Source organism: Lepidochelys olivacea (genome assembly GCF_965140295.1).
Source record: "Lepidochelys olivacea isolate rLepOli2 genome assembly, chromosome: 2".
In the NCBI taxonomy this organism is placed as follows: domain Eukaryota; kingdom Metazoa; phylum Chordata; order Testudines; family Cheloniidae; genus Lepidochelys; species Lepidochelys olivacea.
This window is the reverse complement of record NC_140412.1, coordinates 181,920,388-181,934,499: the sequence shown is the minus strand read 5'-3', so window position 1 is coordinate 181,934,499 and position 14,112 is coordinate 181,920,388.

Below are 14,112 nucleotides of genomic sequence, written 5' to 3'. Positions count from 1 at the left end.
AAACTGACAGCACTGGAAACCAAATTCTATTTATCCACACAAAAAGTATACCATGGGAATAAGCCAGGTGAGCTTTCCCGTGCTATCCCAGTCCCACCAGTAGATCTCATCTCTGTTCTGAAATGATGACTTGTTCTCTAAGCCTATCCAGTCCATGGCTTCTCCACTGAGATAGCCAATGATGTTACCATACCTGTTGGGCAACACTAGAGGAAGTTGTGATCACACATAATTGAGCTGGTCTGACATTCAATCCAACAGGGCAGTGGTACACAAACACTAGCAGCAGTATTACAGTGGGAACAGCCCTGCACAGGACCTGGCGTGAGCACCAATCACGTTATTTGCCTTCAGGTTAATAAGAATCTATATCCATTGTCTAAGCATCTGGGCATATTTATTACAGTTGGCTGAAAAACAGGAACATTGTGATTTTTTGTGCAAATGCTCCCCCAATTTTCTTGCCCCCATCAACAGGTACATTGGAGACACATCTTTGACAAAATCTGAAAAATGTTGACCAACTCTAGTATTTCCGTAGATCCAAAATCATAACTAATATAGATAGACTAGATTAGATACCAACATTTCTAATGCCACCATGACATCAGAAAAAGTAAAACTACCCTATGGAAATGGCCTTAGAACTGCTCACAGTCACAACTGGCAAATATGTAGCACCTTCCTTGCCATCGTTGGGATGAGTGCCCTAGAAATCAAAAGCTCAGTGTCCCATTACCAATCTGAGAAGCAGTGTACCACCCATTGAAGGGACAGGCTGGATCCTATGGCCAGGGACTGCCTGCATGTAATCAAGGAGGCCCAGCCCTGCCCTTGGATGGTCTATTTAAACAGGAACAGGAAGCTGTTCAGGCTGCAATGGATAGTGGTTCCTCTCTCAGGCTCCAGGAGACCAGCCTGACCACTCTCACTCAGAGCCTTTGTTTGTGGACTTTAAGTTTGGGGGCCCTGAACAATGGTTCTGAAGTGAGGACATTATGAATTGTTTATTGTAATTGCTCCTTTTTTGAAACCTTATTAAAGGGGACATGCTATTTTGTTAGTATGTGTTGGCTTCTCCTTGCCCAGATCTGTGTTAGTGAATTTACTGCTGCTCAATTGGGGAAAGTAAGGTGGGGCTAACCTGCAGAGTCACACCTGGCCACAAGGGAGCAAGCAGTGACTGCCTATACCTTTATACAATCCCTTGAGCCATTAGTTTAGAGTATGTCTACACCACAATAAAACACCCACATCTGGCCCCTGTTAACTGGCTCTCAGGGCTCGGGCTGCAGGGCTATAAAACTACCGTGTAGATGTTCGGGTTCAGATTGGTGCCTGGGTTCTGGGACACGCCAGCCTGAGCCTGAACATCTAAACTGCAATTTTATAACCCTGCAGCCAAACCCTCACAAGCCCAAGTCAGAGGCCAGCCATGGATGTTTTACTGCGGTGTAGACATACTCTTAGTCTCTTAAAATGACCTGTGCTGAAACTCCAGACTTCTACAATAGTTCCTCCTCCTTAATGGTCACTCATGCCACCTAGTGACATACATACAGTGCCACAACATTCCACCACCACTTCCCCCCAAAATGTTCATTTGACCACAGTTATCTTCAGATAGAATAGCTGGTACCCAGTTTTTCTAAATGCCTATAGTATGTGGAGTGAATGTTCTATGAAACTGCTTGTACACACTCCTAGAGAGACAAGGTGGATGAGGTAATATCTTTTACTGGACAAACTTCTGTTGATGAGAGAGACAAGCTTTCAAACCACACAGAGCTCTTCTTCACAGGTCTGGGCAAGGTACCCCGAGCATCACAGCTAAATGCAAGGTGGAACTGATTGTTTAACATAAGTAGTCTTTTCATAACAAAAATACCCCATCACCTGCAGCTGAACACTTTTCACAAAGCGATCACTCTAGGTCTGACCTTTCAGTCTTCATCCTCAAAGGAAACCTGCACCACACTTTCAAATGATGAGCCTGGGAGCTTAAATTCATAATTTTGCTAGACACTAAAAATCATGGACTGAACAGAGAGACTGGATTTATGGTTTATTACAACAGTCTATATCCCGCTTTTTGTCCTATGACTGCAGAGATGTTTAACAGGCCACTCTACCTTGATTGGTCCCTTACATGCTAACTACTTATGCTGTTCCACCTTGCATTTAGCTGTGACACGTGGAGTACCTTGCCCAGACCTGAAGTACAGCTGTGTGTGGTTTGAAAGCTTGTCTCTCTCACCAACAGAAGTTGGTCCAGTAAAAGATATTTCTTCACCCACCTTGTCTCTCTAATATCATGGGACTGACACAGCTACAATTACACAGCTTTCAGAGTAACAGCCGTGTTAGTCTGTATTCGCAAAAAGAAAAGGAGTACTTGTGGCACCTTAGAGACTAACCAATTTATTTGAGCGTAAGCTTTCGTGAGCTACAGCTCACTTCATCGGATGCATACTGTGGAAAGTACAGAAGATCTTTTTATACACACAAACCATGAAAAAATGGGTGTTTACCACTACAAAAGGTTTTCTCTCCCCCCACCCCACTCTCCTGCTGGTAATAGTAAGGAGAGTGATCACTTTAGATAAGCTATTACCAGCAGGAGAGTGGGGTGGGGGGAGAGAAAACCTTTTGTAGTGGTAAACACCCATTTTTTCATGGTTTGTGTGTATAAAAAGATCATCTGTACTTTCCACAGTATGCATCCGATGAAGTGAGCTGTAGCTCACGAAAGCTTACGCTCAAATAAATTGGTTAGTCTCTAAGGTGCCACAAGTACTCCTTTTCTTTTTGCGAATTACACAGCTGTATACTCTCCTGGCATTTCATGACAAGTCAGAAATTTAGAAATACATTTCCTAAGTGGATTTTTAAATAACTAAAAAATAACTTATGAGAAGCTAGGAGGACAGAGCACCAGCATCTCCTTCCACGGTTTTCATTTATCTCCTCTGGTTTATACAACAGAAGGCTGAGCTCACAGACCTACAACCCCATAACTTGGCATTAGAGCTCATATCCTGGTTTTAAAGGACAGTAAGCACATTGTAATCACAACTTTCAGCAAACCCCAACACTGCCCTATGCTTCTTGGCCAGCATCACAATGTAATATAATGCAGCACCCTAAAATTGTGATGCAGTATTTCCCAGCCTAAACTTAGAAAATTTCTGGTTCAGGTCTACTTCATTCCTGTTTGGCATTGTATCTACCCGCCCAGTGGCCGGTTTCAGATTCCAATACACAATATACTTGGGAGTCCTGGCTTTCAAGTTCTATTTTTATAATTTCCACCTGTTTTGCAGGCTTATTATCAACATTTGAGCAGAAATCAGTGGTTTCATTATCTGATTAAATCAACACAAACATTTAAAAAATATTCTCAAAAATTTTTTCAAACCATTTCAGTTATTGTTTGCATTCTACGTTCTCACACTGTGTGTAACCACTAAAAAGATGCTAACTACATTGCTCCTATGTGCAGCCAGGAAATGAACAGTACAGAGTATGAACAGTAAATGTGGGCTATAATTTAAAGTTGATTCATACAAATTTACAGTGGAAAGGATGAACTAGATGCGATTTCCACTGAACATTCCTGGTGTTTGTATCCCCCCTCCTCAGAGTAATTTTTTAAAATTTAATTCTTGAAACATTATGATTAATGTTTTTTTTTCAGTTGTATTTGGTTTGAGAGATGTTTGGAAAATGAAATTTCAGTCCCACCAGGCATTACTATATGTTGACATTTGTTTTCATCCCAAAACAGGAGGAAAAGTCAAAAGATCTAATTTTATTTTTTTTTTACAGAATGAAAAGACCTGTAGAATTTTGACTTGGATACGTCAACACCCAAAATTTGACATTTTCCGTTTCGGATTCAACATTTTGTTTCAAAATATCGACATTTTCAACGTCAATTCAAAAAGCTGTATTTTGAATTTTTCCACTGAAAAATTGAACACTTCACTGAAATCAACATTCCCCCTTCTTCCCCTCCAAAAAACCTGGTTCAATTAAACCAATTGGGGAAATGTATTGACCAAAAAAATTCAACCACCTGTATTCAGTTCAATTGGAAAACCAGAATTCTCTTCATCCCAATAAATGACATTTTTCAACTTCAAAGCACTTTACAAATTTTAACTAATTGATCCTTTTACCGATGGGGAAACTGAGGCACAGAGAGGCTAAGTAACTTGCCCAACTTCACAGAGGAAGTCTGTGGTGGAGCTGGGATCTGAAACTAGCTTTCCTTAGGGCTTCTCTACACTTGCAGCACGGCTGTAACTGCGCCATTATAGCACTCAGTGACGATGCTACCTTCTCCCGTCAGTGTAGGCACTCCACCTCTCCGAGACGCAATAGCTGTGTCAACGGGAGAAAACTTAGCGCTGTTAGGTTGGTATAACTGCATCACTCAGTTATACGGACATAAATTTGTAGTGTAGACCAGGGGTTAGTCCTACTCTTCCGATTTAGCCATCCTTCCTCACATCCTTCTTCGGCAAGTAGCGCTGAGAACAGAAAATACTGGCACAAGCTGAAGGACCGTTGGACAGAAAAGTCTTGTGTAGGACTGGACTGCTGTAGCAATGGGAACTGAATGCACTGGAGTCTGTATTACTATGATCCACATTTTAAATGTTAATCTCAGGCAAGCCAGTCTGCTACTGTAGCTCTGCTACGCAGCCCATACTGATTACATAGGTAATGTGTTTGGTTTTTCTCTCCCTTAACTTGCGAAAGAAACATAATGCCTGAGAATAATGGTCTCTTTATGAAGCCATCCAAACTTTTCATTATCTTTCTTTTTCAAGGAAAACTAATAATGGGAAACCACAAAAAGATGCACTGCATGGTCCCATCCTCCCTCCAGTTCAACCCAAAGCGGTAGAACACAAAACTAAATAAAGATGTTTACTGACAGACTAATAAACAAATGGGCCCATTTTGATATAACCTTGATGAATGGAGCATCCAGGTGTTTTCAATAATGGCAATAAGCACTACAACTCAAAGTATTTCTGATTCAAGTATAATGCATTATTAGGCCATTAGGGCTGAGTATAGAGGGCCATTTGTGCTCAGCTCTATCAATAATGCTCCTTCCCAGCCTACATTTAGGCCAGGGGAATTAGTCATACGGATATTCTATTTAATAAAAACCTAAAGAAGACGCATCAAGAATCGCATTACATTTTAACAGGGTTACAGTAGTCCAGGAGGACCACAAGTTTAATTTTCATAAGAGCATTCATTCCTCAATTATGTCAAACATGAAAATGTAAATGGCAAATTTAATGCTAACAATATCCCTCAAAGCACATTGGCAGGTAGCAACCATTATGTTGAGTGAATGCTGGCTGCATAACAAGCAGCCCCAAACTAGACAGCAGGGGATTAAAATTGCCAAGACGAGGTCTGTTGATTACAGCTGCACACTGCTGAAAATATCTCTTACGATCTGCATGTGGACGAAGGGCGGGCTCTTCCTTCCGCAAGAATGTGCTGACCATGCAAACGTCGTAATTAACTTTGACTGCAAGCGGTAGCCGGGAGAAGTGGAATGGGCTACTGCTGGTGCCTCAAAATAAACACAATGTGCCAAATTCATCCCTGAGCCTAATTCCACTGAAGATGGGGGTCAGAAGCGCAGATGAAGTGCACTCACTATTATCTCCAACCCAAGTGTCTGGAGAAGTGTGAGCTGGAGATGGAAAGGATGGCGTATGTATATGTTTCCCACTTCACATTGATACCTATGCATAAAATAATCTTTGGAATGGGGGGGAAATCCCAAAATGTATGAAAGCGGTAAAAAGATTTTATGCAAATTCCAGAATAAGACACTGGAAGGGACCTCTGCAGTCCCTGTGAGATGTTTATTGTTTTTTCAGCCATCCAAACATAATAAAAAAATAACTGGGAGATAAAATAACACCATTTATAACCTGTATTCTCTGAGCATAAAAACTATGGCCCACATCCTCAGCTGGTATACACTGGTGTGAGGATCTGGCCCTACTATTATACTAATCTACAATCTGAGGTCCCAATCCTGCACCCATGGAGGTTAATGGGAGTGTTAGCACTGAGCTGAATGGAATCAGGATTAGGCCTTTAGTGCATACAGTACTGATTCACTCCCACAGATCCATAAAAGGAAGCCACATTTCTAAATGTGCACAAATATTAAGTTCCTTGGAGGGGAATTCTTTGGTGTATGGCTATTGGGAGCCATAACAAATGGACCCAACATATACCTATGACATTCTCAATTTTAATATACCCTTCTTTATGTCATAATGAGAGTGAGGATACTATAGATTCACATAAAATTATTGTAAACAGCAATACAGTCTTACATTTAGGGAACCACATACACTCTCTAAACGCAATAGGGCCAAAGCCCCATTCCATCTAGCATGGATCCTCAATAGGGGCCTTATCCAAAGCCAATTGAAGTTAACCAGAATCTTTCACCTCACTTCAATGGACTTTGAATCAGGCCACCAATGTCTCAACCCTGGACACAGATCTACTAGCAAGATCTACTTATTCCAAAAATATCACAGTTTAGGCTCTGTGTAAATGTGACCACTCATCCAAAAAGAAACAGTTGGATCTGATTTAATGAGTCTCATGTAGTTATAAAAACATTAACAAAGAGAATAAACTACAAGTAGGAGATTCAAAAGAAGAATTATTGCAATACATATTTCGATAAGCCCTTAGAGTCAACCAGAATATTAAGGCATTATCAGTTTTTCTTTTAGCAAGGACTTAAATCTCATAACTCTCTGAGCCAGTCAAGCTCCATCTGTTCTGCAGCTTTGATAATGCACTGGGCCAGAAAAGTATTTGCTGCCCTGGTAGTTCCAAAAAACCCCAAGTATGATCATCTTGCAATTGATTCTGCTCCCACTGAAGTCCATGCAACTGTGTATGAAATCCTCCATTTAGCTGGGAGCAACAGATTTTTGCTTCAGCTTGGGGAGGTCATCTTTTGTATAATCTCTACACACTTTTATTGTGACATCCTGACATAGAATTTGCTGCATCGATCTGATCTAGCAGATGTCAAGTTCACCTTTCCCGCAGTCAGTGTAGCATAAGTTATAAAATTGTCTTCATTAACGATCTTCCTCTGATTTTCTGAAGAGGTAACAATCTAACTCTTTTCAGTTTTGCCAGTTCAGAAGAGTTTATTAAACCCAATGCTTCTGGCAGCTATTTTGTAACACATTTTTAGCATCCATTCCAAGCAACTAAGGACTTTTAGCACTAAGCCCTTCAGAAATTCCAACTCCATGCATATTTTGAATGCTTCCCTTTCCCTCCTTCCCCCCAGTAAATCCATCTGAACATTAAGAACTTTTTTCCTTTTATTATCTCTGTTCAAATTCCTATTCCCTTCAGAGGCTGCTTCCAGGATCTAAACTTTGCCCTCACATGTAACCATGTGGTGGAAAACCTCTCAGCTTTCAAGCCTACAATCGGCAATGTACTAGACTATAAAATGAGAAATCTTTTGGTAATGGACTCATTGTTCGAAAGCAAAATGCTTCTGCCTACCAGAATCACCTGAAATAACCTGAAAGGGAAATTCCATCTCAAGATGATGATGTAGCTTTTGCTAGAGGTCTTTTCTATGAGCAGAGTTGCAGCAGCTTATTAGAAGCTGACATCTACTTATTTCTAGGCATTTTCAGACTCTCCTTTCCCAAAAGAAGATTATCTGATGTAAACACACACACACAAACACACACAGCACTTGTGAAAACTATTATTTTAGCATATTACCTAGACTTGTTCAGAGCTCCTACCGAACAAGACCCTTCACATACATTGTGGCTTGGGGGCTCTCTATGGTCAAATTGTGCCACCCTTACTCACATTGAGTAATAACAATCAGTTACCTGAAACAAGTGGAGTAAAGTACTACTCCAGCTGAGCACGAACCTGGTCCTTAATTAACTCATACTTGAGCCTCTTTTCATTGGAAGAGGGCAAACTGAAACAGACTTGAACAAAGGCTAAATCTTTCGGCTGGTTCACTTGATTTTTTTTGTCCTTTTACCTGGTAACAACAACACAAAGGTACAGGTCTCCTACAGGACTGCCACATGGAGTAAGTATCACATGATTCACAGGCACTAAAGGCTGGTTTCACTCCTGTCTTCATTATGACACTTTGCTCCCACATAGATTTGAGTTGCTAGAAATATGTAAAAGAAACTATGGACGTGATTCCTCAGTTCTTACTCAGGCAAAACACCCATGCATTTAACTCATTAGGGACTGCAAGCTCAGAACCTATGTAATTATTTTCACAGAGTGTATCCAGTTGTACATGGAAAAAATTAAATAGCCTATTTTAGCTAAGAAAACACGGCAAATTAGCTAATTCTATTATTTTCATTACATTCCTTATCGCCTACTGAATGACAGGCCTCAGGGATGGAGAGAAAGCTCCTTCTTGCTGAGAGATGCAAATTCTTCTGAGATGTGCTGAACTCTCATTGCCAGGAGCGTTCATGCCCATGACTCGTTGGTTATTAGCGGTGGCAAATACAGACAAAGGAAGGAGATTAATGGGTACTAGAAACCCATTAGTCCCTAAGGAATATCTGAACCCAATGGGTGAATATTGGCAGGATTTTCCATGAGGAGGTTTGCCTGATCAAGGACTGCCAGATATGATCATCATTCCCATTAGGTTACGCTAGGTGACATCAACGGACAGTGTGCAGAATACGTATAAGACCCCAGATCCCCACCCACCAGAAGGATCCCAGCCACCAGCTCCCAGAACCCTTACCATGAGACCCACCTGCCTACCCATGACAGCATCCAGCTACCCCTACACAGCACTCAGACACCCCAGAATTTACCCACTTTGTCCAACATCTCTAGCAACGCTCCCACCTACCCACTTTCCTACCTATCAAACCTCACCACGGCCCAGTTTTGTGCAGCTCCATGTCTTACTCCCACTGCTGCTTGGGACAGGGTGTATTGACCCTATGCTGAAGTTTGCGGTGTCAAGTGAATTTTTGGTCATATGCAAATTATCTCATTAAACAATTTGCATAAAATGTCACACCTGGAATGGCACAAAGCTTGGCAGCTAAGTCTTCTTACTTAGGATAGGAGATACTGCATTCAGCAGGAAGAGGCAATTGTGATGCTTTTAATAGGCCTCTTTTCTAGCCTCTTTTCTTGTAGTGTGTATGCTTATCGCTAGCTGGCATACATAATTCCTATGTCTTAGCAACAGCCCAGTCTTGTTTATAGCTAGACTCTGCCCTGAGCAAGCAGCAATGCATAGCTGCATGACCCCAGGACAATACAGGGAATGAAGTGAGAATCCCTCTCTGCTCCCCGTTTCACTATGGGTCTGGAGCAATTACAACCTCTCCTCTCCCATGGTGGCTCAGCAGCTCTGCCCATCCCTCCCTCCCCATTCCCTGTCCATCTGCTCGCAGGACATGTGTCACAGAATCACAGCACCTGCTTTCTCTGGTGTGCCCCAATCCAAGGTTTGGGGAGGCCACACAGACTTCTTCTTCCTCCTTATACTCCTGCATGTCCATCCAGTCAAGCCAATGACTGAGCCCTCTACAGTGCGTAGTTCAATGTGGCACCAATACTGATTGGAGCTTCTGCACACCACTGCATTATTACACAATAATAATCTAAAGTTCCTATGAGGCTGGTATTTAGGCCCCACCTTAGTATCTATGAACCAGTATATAAGATCTTGCTAATCTATGTGTTTATAAAGCCCCCTCTACCTCAGTGTCTGCTAAGTGTCTCTCAGTCATTAGTGTATTTATACCCACAAGACACCAGTGAGGTATGGAAATATTATTGTCCCCATTTTACCAGTAGCAAATTGAGGCATAGAGAGATAAGCGACTTACTAAAGGTCACACAGGAAGCTTGTGGCAGAGCAGGGACTAGAATTCAAGTCTTCTGAGTCCTATGCCAGCACCTTAACCACTGCTTGTTCTCCTTTTTCCTCATGACTTGTAGGCATAGCTCTGTTCTGGCCCCATTCCCTATCATTCTAAAATTGATTAATGCTTCCCTCCTCTCAAAGCTGATTAAATCTCTCCCCATACCATTCTTTTTCCTTTCATAAGCCTTTGATTTCTGTTATCTTCTTTTCCTCATCCTATTGCTCCTTCTGATCCAGCTAGTCTATAACAGATTCCTCCCAGCAATATATCCTATTACCCTTAATTCTCACCCAGAACTATTATTCCTTGCTTACCCTGCCATTCCCTCACTGTGCTCTTTTTTACTGGCAGCTTTTATCGTATCATATCAGATCATCGTGGGTTTCTCCTGCCCTGGACTAAGTATGGTCCCAAACCAAAATCTGGATCCAGATACCTTTGGCATATGGGGGGCTCAAATTCCACTTCCTGATCCAAATTTTGCTGCACAGGCCCATCTTTGTTCTAAATTTCCAAAACCTGGCAGCTCACTTATGGCCATAAACCATATGAGTCTGCACACTGGGTTACTGCACACACAAATGAATGAAAGCACCCATGCGCTTCTGTGGGTGCAAGCTGGTCACTATTAGGTTTTGTAAATCTGGTTCTCTATATACACACACACAATAAATAAAAATTTAGCCCACACAGATATTTGCTTCCCCACCATGTTGTTGGCAAGCCTGTGAAGTCAAATATTCATGTGTGCGCACAACTTCTAGGTCCCAGTTTGCCCAAGTTAGGAATTCAGGTCTGGGCCCTAATTCAGTGACTGCCAAATTTCCAGTATCTATGGATTCAAGCTTTAACAGTGAAAGAGGCACAGGTTCCCCTCAGGCAGGTTTCAAAGCAGATGTTAGAATACACACTTAGTCACCTGATTTCACTGCATACACTTTGCTATGATTCTGTCCTACTAAGGAGAGGAGAGGAGAGTGTTTGCACTGGCCTGGTACCCAGGTGACAATATTTTGCCATTCATTGGTTCGGAGTGCAAATTCCAATCATGAATTTCCACTTCAAGCTAGTCGGAGGTGAGGGACAACTTGGAAGTGTATCTGAGTTGTGTTGTGTAGAAGACAGAAAGACAAGCAGGAATAGGGCACCAGGGACTGGAAAGGAAAATAAAGCATGGTTCCTAAAGAGGGTGCTAAGTGGGCAATAAAATTCCCAGAGATGCTTAACTGAGAATTCAACAATGACCAGGTAAATTGACTTCAGTGAGCATTTTGCTAGAATAAGGACTGACAAAAGCTGTCAGGATTAGGGCCCAAATTTGTGGAGCCACTGAACAGTCCCTCTTTTTTCTTTTTCTTTTTTTTTACTCAGCATACCTGAATTATTTAAGTTGACTTCAGCTTTTCTGTGTTGCAAAAGAGCTTAAGATCTCAATATCTTTCTTTATTGTCCTATAACATTCTTATTTTCAAAGTATCTAAACTTTACAGGCAAACAAATACATTGCAGACCCAACAGATGTGTTTTCAAGATGATGTCTGGTTCTTTTATTATTTCAGTCTATATCTCAGCTCGCCTCCAAGGATGATTGCATGGACCAGTCCAGAACAAGTGCTGTGTGAAAGTTACAGTGTCTAATTCACTCCACGCACAGCCAAGCACGTCAACACCATGAAAAACTCCGTTTTCATCCGCCTGGAATGGGGATCCTGACTCCCACTTCACCTCCAATTTCAAGTCTTTCATACTGGCCCAAAAAATTGATTGCTCTTACGTTGCCTACAGGAAATCCCAAGGTGATCAACTCACTGCATCTAGGAAGTACTGGAGTGAAATACCTGTAAGAGCTTTGTACACTGACCAGTCTGGCATGTTAGACTAGTATCATCAAGTATAAAGGTTTCCTGATAGGTTAACACACCTTCACCTTGACCCAAAACCCAGCCAAGTGGGAAAAAGAAACATTGACCTTCGAGCTAAACTGCCATTTATTAGGAATTTGGAGGTTAGCTGTTTTCCCTTCTGGGCTGGTTGTTTTAAGGCCATGTCAGATGTTGTCAGTCACCAGCGTAAGAGAACTGCTCTGACCCCCAATTTTGCTTTCAGTCTCCAGTGTGGAACTTCACAAGAAGTCCATACCTCTATTGGCATATGGCTATCACCACTCAGCTCCCCAGACATCTTAGAATAATAAACTAGTAATTGAAAGGCGAGTTCAGTGCTGCTGTTTGCAGAGAGCCATGACCGCTGAATGATTACCACAGCAGGCAGCGCTACAGAGGTGCTGAAAGAGTCTATTAGTCTGCTTAGTCTAAGGCAGTATGGAGTGTTAATACAAGCCCTCTGCAAACAAATACCCTGCACAGACGCAGCAAAAAAGTAACCAAAAAAAAAAAAAGAATTTATTTCTTCAATGTCTCTGCAGAGGGTCTTGTCAGAGAAGTGTAATACATGAAGGTGAGAAACAAATATGTAACAACGTCACTGGAAATAGAAATATGTGCTTAAAAATCAATTTGGAGGGAAAAGTAATGAAGTTCTTGGACAGTGGTTTTCACTTCAGGGTGGAACAATCAATTAAAAACAGATGCCGGCAAACTTTTGCTGGCCATATTACAACTTGCACCCACAGAAATGTATTCCTTAATTTTCCACCTCTTCGAATTCTCCATGAAATGCTCAAGGATGTATAGTATAATCAAAACGAAAAGAGAAACAACAAAAAATCAAGGGTTACAGAGAACATATTGGGCCAGACCCTGCTATAAATCAGTATAGCTCCATTGACATCACTGACTTACACCATAATAGAAGGTTTCAGAGTAACAGCCGTGTTAGTCTGTATTCGCAAAAAGAAAAGGAGTACTTGTGGCACGTTAGAGACTAACCAATTTATTTGAGCATAAGCTTTCGTGAGCTACAGCTCACTTCATCGAAAGCTTATGCTCAAATAAATTGGTTAGTCTCTAAGGTGCCACAAGTACTCCTTTTCTTTTTACCATAATAGAAGCCGGCTAATTACCCCCATGCAAAGTGGATACAAGACATGCAGTGACCAATGTCTAGTTGAGACAAGCTAAGGGGCAGGCTGGCTGGGTCACTGGCCTCGATGCTACAACCATGGTGGACAGACCTCCTCAGCAGAGCACATATGGTCCTTATCTGGTATTTCTGAGAGTTGGTGGGTATCATTGATGGGACTCAGGGACAGTTCTTGAGATATTAGCCACTTAAAACAGGTTATAATTGGACTAGGGAGAGGGAGATGATGAGCCAGAATAATGTGATTTTTAAGGTCCAATATCTCAAGAATCAACAGGCCTAAAACTAACTGCTTTCCATTGGTGGACTGTATGTCTGATAATTCTCAAGCAATCATAACTGGAAGTGATCACTGGGGACATGCAAAATCACAGACCAGGATGTTTTCAGCATCCCCAGCTAGTCCACCTGGACAAGATTTGAAAGCCATTGGACGTTGAGGGCTTCCCTAGTAGGAGCCGCAGGGATCATGATGTTTCCTAATCAAGTGCTGACTACAGTAATGCCTGGGGCATGCCCATATAACAAGTCCAAGTAACACGTAAGGGACTTTATTAATTGGTTCAGCCCAGTCTGGCCACTGACAGCAGAGACTACCTCAGTTTCTTTTAACGATCACAATAGAAAGTAGTAGGGGAAGGGGTGTGACGTTATTGACATGAACTGGAACCATATAGATCATTGTTACAACCAAAGTCCTGTAGTGACACCAAAACTTGTATAAAGGGTGTCATAAATATAAAGGGAAGGGTAAACCCCTTTGAAATCCCTCCTGGCCAGGGGAAAGCTCCTCTCACCTGTAAAGGGTTAAGAAGCTAAAGGTAACCTCGCTGGCACCTGACCAAAATGACCAATGAGGAGACAAGATACTTTCAAAAGCTGGGAAGAGGGAGAGAAACAAAGGGTCTGTGTGTCTGTCTATATGCTGGTTTTCTGCCGGGGATGGACCAGGAATGGGGTCTTAGAACTTTTAGTAAGTAATCTAGCTAGGTATGTGTTAGATTATGATTTCTTTAAATGGCTGAGAAAAGAATTGTGCTGAATAGAATAACTATTTCTGTCTGTAACTTTTTTGTAACTTAAG